Here is a 7681-nt window from a genome sequence, read left to right as displayed (position 1 = left end):
GTATTAGGGCCAATAGATCTGGCTGAGCACCTCCAGTTAGTATTGATGTATGCGTTAAAAAATTCCTCCAGTTGTCTCCCAGATGCATGACCCTCAACCACAGAAATCACAATAAATCTATTCCTATCAGTAGTCTGGCTGGGTGTACTATGATCATGGATATAGAAAAAGCCCTTCCCCTCTACGTGGAACCCACACATGGGTGCTACGCACTCCCATGGAAGAACAGTATTGCAAATAGGGGCCAGATGTCCATGAATCCCACATCTACCACAAACAACATGGGGACAGCAAATCGGCAAGTGCCCAGGATCCTTGCAAGTGACACAAACCTCAGCGCCTCCCACTAGTGGAGAGGCGTTCCTCTTGCCGGGGGTAGGATGTTGACGGTCGGGAGGTTGATGAAGATGTTGCGGACGCGTCTCCTGAAGTCGACCTCCCGCAGATCCACCCGCGGCGACCTGGGTGCTATTGTCGCCCAACTTCTCCCCGCGGGCTCCTCCTTGCACTTCCATGGCCGCCGCCTCCCATATGGCCTTGTTAGATCCGTCATGTCGTGGATCTACGTTGGAGGAGTTTTGCCCGCCGTCTTCGGCTTCGCGCGTCCACACCATGTTGCGTCGGCCTATGCCTCCGCCACGGCCGCGGCCTCCTCCAGGTCCGATCCGACCACCACCTCCATCGCGCCCGAATCGACCTTCGCCACCTCCAGCTCCACGGAACCCACGGCCACCCATCTCTCGCCCTGCCATGGGTGAATTCCGCGGCGGCGACGCTGTCACCTCGGCGAATGATCTACTATCCCCTCCAACCTTCCACTAGTGGAAAACAGGCCTTTGGCCGGGACCCTTTAGTCCCGGCCTGCCTCTGGGCCGTGACTAAAGGCCCGGCCACGTCGCCCCAATTCCCAATGCCTCCCTCGAGGCTTTAGTCCCGGCCCGTAAGGAGCCTTTAGTCCCGGTTCGTGTCCCAAACCGGGACTAAAGGGCTACGCGGTGGGCAGCCCGCATGTGCGCCACCTTTAGTCCCGGTTTGTGTCTCAAACCGGGACTAAAGTCCTCTGCCTATATATAGCACATCCCCCCTCTCCCCTCTTCCTTGCATTTTTCTTGGATGGAGGATTGTGGGTGGGTGCTAGCTCTCCACTTTTTTTGATGCACTAGAGGTGTTTGTTGAAATGTGTGTTAGAGCGATGCTGCTTTAGTTCACCGAACACAACTACGATATGAGATGCCTGAGCCACGCTTAAACCTCTTCCTCTTTATTTCACTTATTCTAAAAGGTTAGCAACTATATTTCCTCGTTTAGACCGTGCGACACTAATTTTAGGATCGTGATTGTATTTGATATCCTGTCGTATAACACAGATGAGCCATCCATGGATGTACGGTGATCGACGCACATCAGCTTATAGAGAAGGCGTGCATTCTTTTCGAGATGCAGCCGATGCGAACAAGCATGGTGGTGGCTATATGTTTTGTCCATGCGTTGAATGTCGGAATGAGAAGGATTACACTTCCTCAAGAGTCATTCAGAGCCACCTGCTTCGGTCCGGTTTTATGTCGGGCTATAATGTTTGGACCAAGCACGGAGAAAGAGGGGTTATGATGGAAGACGACGATGAAGAAGAAGAGAACGATGGTGACAACTACCGATCTATGTTCCCTGAGTATGCTGATACCGCAATGGAAGACAATGAAGAAGAAGATCAGGATGAAGAACGGGAACCAGATGAGCCCGCTGATGATCTTGGCCGGGTCATTTCTGATGCACGGCGAGGTTGCGACACAGAAAAGGAGAGGTTGCAGTTCGAGCAGATGTTACAGGACCACAACAAATTGTTGTACCCAACTTGTGAAGATGGCCAGAAGAAGCTGGGTAGCACACTGGAATTGCTGAAGTGGAAGGCAGAGACCGGTGTGACTGACTCGTCATTCGAAAAGTTGCTGGTACTGAAGAAGAAAATGCTTCCAAGAAAGAACGAATTGCCCGCCAGCACGTATGAAGCAAAGAAGCTTGTCTACCCTCTAGGATTAGACGTGCAGAAGATACATGCATGCCCTAACGACTGCATCCTCTACCGCGGTGAGAAGTACGAGAATATGGATAAATGTCCGGTATGCACTACATTGCGGTATAAGATCAGAAAATATGACCCTGGTGATATTGAGGGCGAGCCACCCAGGAAGAGGGTTCCTGCCAAGGTGATGTGGTATTCTCCTATAATACCACAGTTGAAACGTCTGTTCAGAAATAAAGATCATGTGAAGTTGTTGCGATGGCACATGGAAGATCGTATGAAAGACGATAAGTTGAGGCACACCGTTGATGGTCGGCAGTGGAGAAAAATCGAGAGAGAGTTCCCGGGATTTGCAGCTGATGCAAGGAACTTATGGTTAGGTCTGAGTACAGATGGCATGAATCCTTTTGGGTAGCAGAGTTGCAGTCACAGCACCTGGCCCGTTACTCTATGTATCTACAACCTTCCTCCTTGGTTGTGCATGAAGCGGAAGTTCATTATGATGCCAGTGCTTATCCAAGGTCCAAAGCAACCCGGCAACGATATTGATGTGTACCTAAGGCCATTAGTTGGTGAACTTTTACAGCCGTGGGCCGAACCAGGTGTACGTGTGTGGGATGAGCACAAACAAGAGGAATTTGACCTTCGAGCGTTGCTTTTCGTAACCATCAATGATTGGCCTGCTCTTAGTAACATTTCAGGACAGTCAAACAAGGGATACAATGCATGCACGCACTGTTTGGATCAGACAGAAAGTATATATCTGGACAAATGTAGGAAGAATGTGTATCCGTACAATCGTCGTTTTCTTCCGCCCAAGCATCCCTTAAAGAAAAAAGGCAAGCATTTCAATGGCAAGGCAGAACCCCGGGGAAAGCCTGTCATCCGTACTGGTGCTGATGTATTTGATATGGTCAAAGATTTAAAAGTAATCTTTGGAAAGGGTCCTGGCAGCCAACCTATTCCTAATGGCCCTGATAAGCGCGTACCCATGTGGAAGAAGAAATCTATATTTTGGAAGCTACCCTACTGGGAAGTCCATGAGGTCCGCTCGGCAATCGACGTGATGCACTTGACGAAGAATCTCTGCGTGAATATTCTAGGCTTCCTGGGCTTGTATGGGAAGTCAAAAGATACACCGGAAGCACAGGAGGACCAGGAACGTCATAAAGGAAGAGATGGCATGCATACAGGACAGTTTCAAGGGCGTGCCAGCTACGCTCTTACTAAGGAAGAGAAGGAAATCTTCTTTGAAGTCCTTTTCAGTATCAAGGTCCCCGCTGGCTTCTCGTCGAATATAAAGAGAATCGTAAATATGAAAGACAAAAAATTCCAAAACCTAAAGTCTCATGACTGCCACGTGCTTATGACGCAATTGCTTCCGGTTGCATTGAGGGGAATTCTACCGGAAAATGTTCGCCTGGCAATTGTGAAGGTATGTGCATTCCTCAATGCAATTTCTCAGAAGGTAATCGATCGAGAAAGTCTATCAGGGTTACAGATTGATGTGGTCCAATGTCTGGTCAGCTTTGAGTTGTTGTTCCCGCCATCCTTCTTCAATATAATGACACACCTCCTAGTTCACCTAGTCGAAGAGATTAGAATTCTCGGTCCTGTGTTTCTACACAATATGTTCCCCTTCGTGAGTTTCATGGGAGTGTTAAAGGAATATGTTCGTAACCGTGCTAGGCCAGAAGGAAGCATCTCCAAGGGCTATGGAACAGAGGAGGTCATTGAGTTTTGTGTGGACTTTCTTCCTGACCTTAAGCCGATTGGTGTTCCTAAATCTCGGTATGAGGGTAGGCTGACAGGAAAAGGCACACTAGGAAGGAAAGCAAAAGTATGTATGTACGAGCATTCTTTCTCTCAAGCACACTACACAGTTCTACACAACTCCACCGTGGTGGCTCCGTATATCGTGAGACACAAGAATATTCTACGCTTCGAAAACCCGGGGAAGGCTGACTCTTGGATTAAAGGGGAACACGAGAAGACTTTCGGCAGTTGGTTGCAGACACATCTCATGAATGACGACACCGTTGGAGAAGAGTTGTACTGTTTGGCCAGGCCACCATCTTCGACTATATGTACTTTCCAAGGGTATGAGATAAATGGGAATACATTTTACACGGTTGCCCAAGATAAAAAGAGCACCAACCAAAATAGTGGTGTCCGCTTTGATGCAACAGACGAGAATGGGCACTGTTTGGAAACATATTACGGGTACATAGAGGAGATATGGGAACTTGACTATGGACCTACTTTTAAGATCCCTTTGTTTCGGTGCAAATGGGTGAAGCTGACAGGAGGCGGGGTAGTTGTAGACCTAAAGTACGGCATGACAACAGTGGATCTCAACAATCTTGCGTACATGGACGAACGATTTATCCTAGCCAATGATGTCGCTCAGGTTTTCTATGTGAAGGACATGTCTACAAAAACGAGAAAAAGAAATCAGCAAAAGAAGATATCGTCCGATGAGCCAAAACGCCACATAGTTCTTTCAGGGAAAAGAAACATCGTGGGAGTAGATGACAAGATAGACATGTCAGAAGATTATAATAAGTTTCATGAAATTCCGCCCTCCAAAGTGAAAACTGACCCAAGCATCCTATTGAATGATGAAGATTCTCCATGGCTACGACCCAGAAGAAAATAGAAATAATAGATAGGAATATTGGTGCAATAATGTAATAATGTATTAAACATTTTATGTAATGCATGTATGGAATGTACTAAATTTCAAACACTTTTCAATTTCATAGTATCCATGTAAGAGATGAGTTCTCGTTCAAAACCGTGATAGTTCGAGAGAGATTGTCCGTTTTGTACACGAAGTGCATCCAGTTTTTGTCGTAGCCCTCTCAACTTTTTAACACATGCTATGTGGGTGAAATGATGATAGCATGCCAACTTTCAACATTTTCAGAGTTCATTTGTAGTGCTTTTCAATTTCAGGGTCAACTAGCTCAAAAAAATAAGTAAATGCACGAAATATACCAAACGAAATCAGAAATTTTTGAAATTTTGTGATGTGCCTTTGAATGGTGCATTTTGAACACACAAAAAGTATGGAGTTCAAATAAGTTCAAAAAAATGAGATCCCTTTGTAAGAGATGAGTTCTCGTTCGAAACCTTGATACTTCGAGAGAGATTGTCGGTTTTGTACACGAAGTGCATCCAGTTTTTGTCGTAGCCCTCTCAACTTTTTAACACATGCTATGTGGGTGAAATGATGATAGCATGCCAACTTTCAACATTTTCAGAGTTCATTTGTAGTGCTTTTCAATTTCAGGGTCAACTAGCTCAAAAAAATAAGTAAATGCACGAAATATATACCAAATGAAGTCAAAAAGTATGGAGTTCAAAAAACCATATTATGAAATTAAATATTATCATTGGCGATTCATCTCTATTATGAAATTAAATATATCAAAAAACCATTGCATAACATATGACCAAATTAATACAAGTTCATCATCACATTAAAGCCAAAGAACAGTAGTGATCAAATGTTATTATTGCAAAAAATAAATACATAAAGTTCTCTCATAAAACAACATACAACTATGTAATACATTTAAATGCAACAACAAACGCGATCAAAATCGCAACTAAGGTAACAATTGACCCAACAGCATAATGATACCAAGCCTCTTTATCAATGTCATATTTTCTAATATTCCTAATCTTCAAGCGCATTTCATCCATCTTCAAGCGCATTGCATCCATCTCCAACCGCATCGCATCGATCTTCATCTTGCGATCATCGATGACATCGGCGACATGCAACTCTAGTTCCATATTCTTATCCTCAATTATTTTCAATTTTTTCTTCAAGTATTTGTTTTATTTTTCAACCAAATTTAACTTCTCGACAAGAATTTTTATGTGGGTTGGAATTTCCGGTTCACATACCTCCTAGATTAAAAAAATATATGTCACGTTGGTCGTCATAATTGTCGTAAACACTAAATAAAACAAATAGTTATAAAAGATAATATATACCACATCTGAATCATAGACAGGACGAGGGCCGACGGAGGTGGATACCAAAACCATCGCACTATATAATAACAAAAACTAATGAAAGTGAGTAATTTATACAAGTATGTATCTAAATCATACAAGTAAGATTTTTTTTCTTTTAAAAAGAAGATAAGAACAAGAGGCTCACCATGGTGGTGCTCGCGACGAGATCGGCACGGGGCGATCGACAATGGTGAGGACGGGCACGGGACGACACCCTACGCATGTGCAGACTCTAAGAAGTTAATTTGAGCATTTGAAATGAGCTACACTAGCAATGACAAATGAAAGGATGAAGTAGCTAACCTTTTAAAACACTTGTGAAGTTGATGCACGGCCAAACCTAGACAAATATTAAGGAAAATGGAGCTTGGAGGTCGAGCTTGGAGAGGAGAAAGCTTAAGTAGAGTGGCTCGGGCATTTCATCGAACACGTCATGTGCATGAACTAGAGTGGCAAGAGCATGGCATGGTCACACTTCAACAACCAAAAAACAGGGGATATGGTGGGCAGGGGCGAGGGATTATATAGGCAACACTCTAGTCCCGGTTCTTGCCACGCCCCGGGACTAAAGGCCCCTACTTCCCGCCTTATGGTCTGCCGAAAAAGGGCCTTTAGTCCCGGGTCGTGGCTCCACCCGGGACTAAAGGTTGTCTTTAGTCCCGGTTCGAGCCACGACCCGGGACTAAAGGCCCCTGCTTCCCGCCTTTTGGTCTGCCGAAAAAGGGCCTTTAGTCCCGGGTCGTGGCTCCACCCGGGACTAAAGGGGTCTTTAGTCCCGGATCGAGCCCTGAACCGGGACTAAAGATCCACTTGTATAAGCGGGAGTTAGAAAATTTCGAACCCAAATCGTCCATTTCTCTTCTTCTTCCTCTCGTTCTCCTGCCCGGCGCGGCACATCGACGAACTCGACGACGCCGTCAGGCTGCCCGCCGTCCTGCTCGCCGCCGCCTGCCGTCCTCCTCGCTGTCGCCGTCGTCCTGCTCGCCGTCGCCGCCCTCCTCGCCGCGCGCCGCCCTCCTCGCCGCGCGCCGCCGTCCTCCTCGCCGCGTGCCATCGACACCTCCGGCCGGTAAGCCCCCCGCCCCCTCCTCCCCAACACTCCGACCAGTAGAAGAAAAGAAGAAAAATGATAAGAAAAGAAGAAAAAGGATAAGAAAAGAAGAAAAAGGAGAAGAAAGGAAGAAAAAGGAGAAGAAAGGAAGAAAAAGGGAAGCAGAAGAAAAGAAGAAAAAGGAGAAGAAAAGAAGAAAAAGGAGAAGAAAGGAAGAAAAAGGAGAAGAAAGGAAGAAAAAGGGAAGAAAAGAAGAAAAAGATTTTTTTTGTCATTTAATTACTATTGTTATTAGGTTTGTGCTAGATTATTAGGGTTAGTAATATGTAGAAGAAGAGGAGAGGGGAAGTAGAGGAAAAATAGAAGAAGAGGAGAGGAGAAGTAGTAGAAGAAGAGGAGAAGTAGAAGTAGAAGAAGAAGTAGAAGAAGAGGAAAAATAGAAGAAGAGGAAAAATTAGTTTAGGGTTACAAGAAGAAAAAATATTTTTTTTGTCATTTAATTTTGCTATTGTATAATGTATATGCTTAAGTGTTAATAGTGTTTCTTAGATTATTGCTTAATTTTGCTATTGTATATG

Source organism: Hordeum vulgare, chromosome 1H, assembly GCF_904849725.1.
Source record: "Hordeum vulgare subsp. vulgare chromosome 1H, MorexV3_pseudomolecules_assembly, whole genome shotgun sequence".
Classification (NCBI taxonomy): Eukaryota; Viridiplantae; Streptophyta; class Magnoliopsida; order Poales; family Poaceae; genus Hordeum; species Hordeum vulgare.
This window is presented reverse-complemented; position numbering follows the sequence as displayed.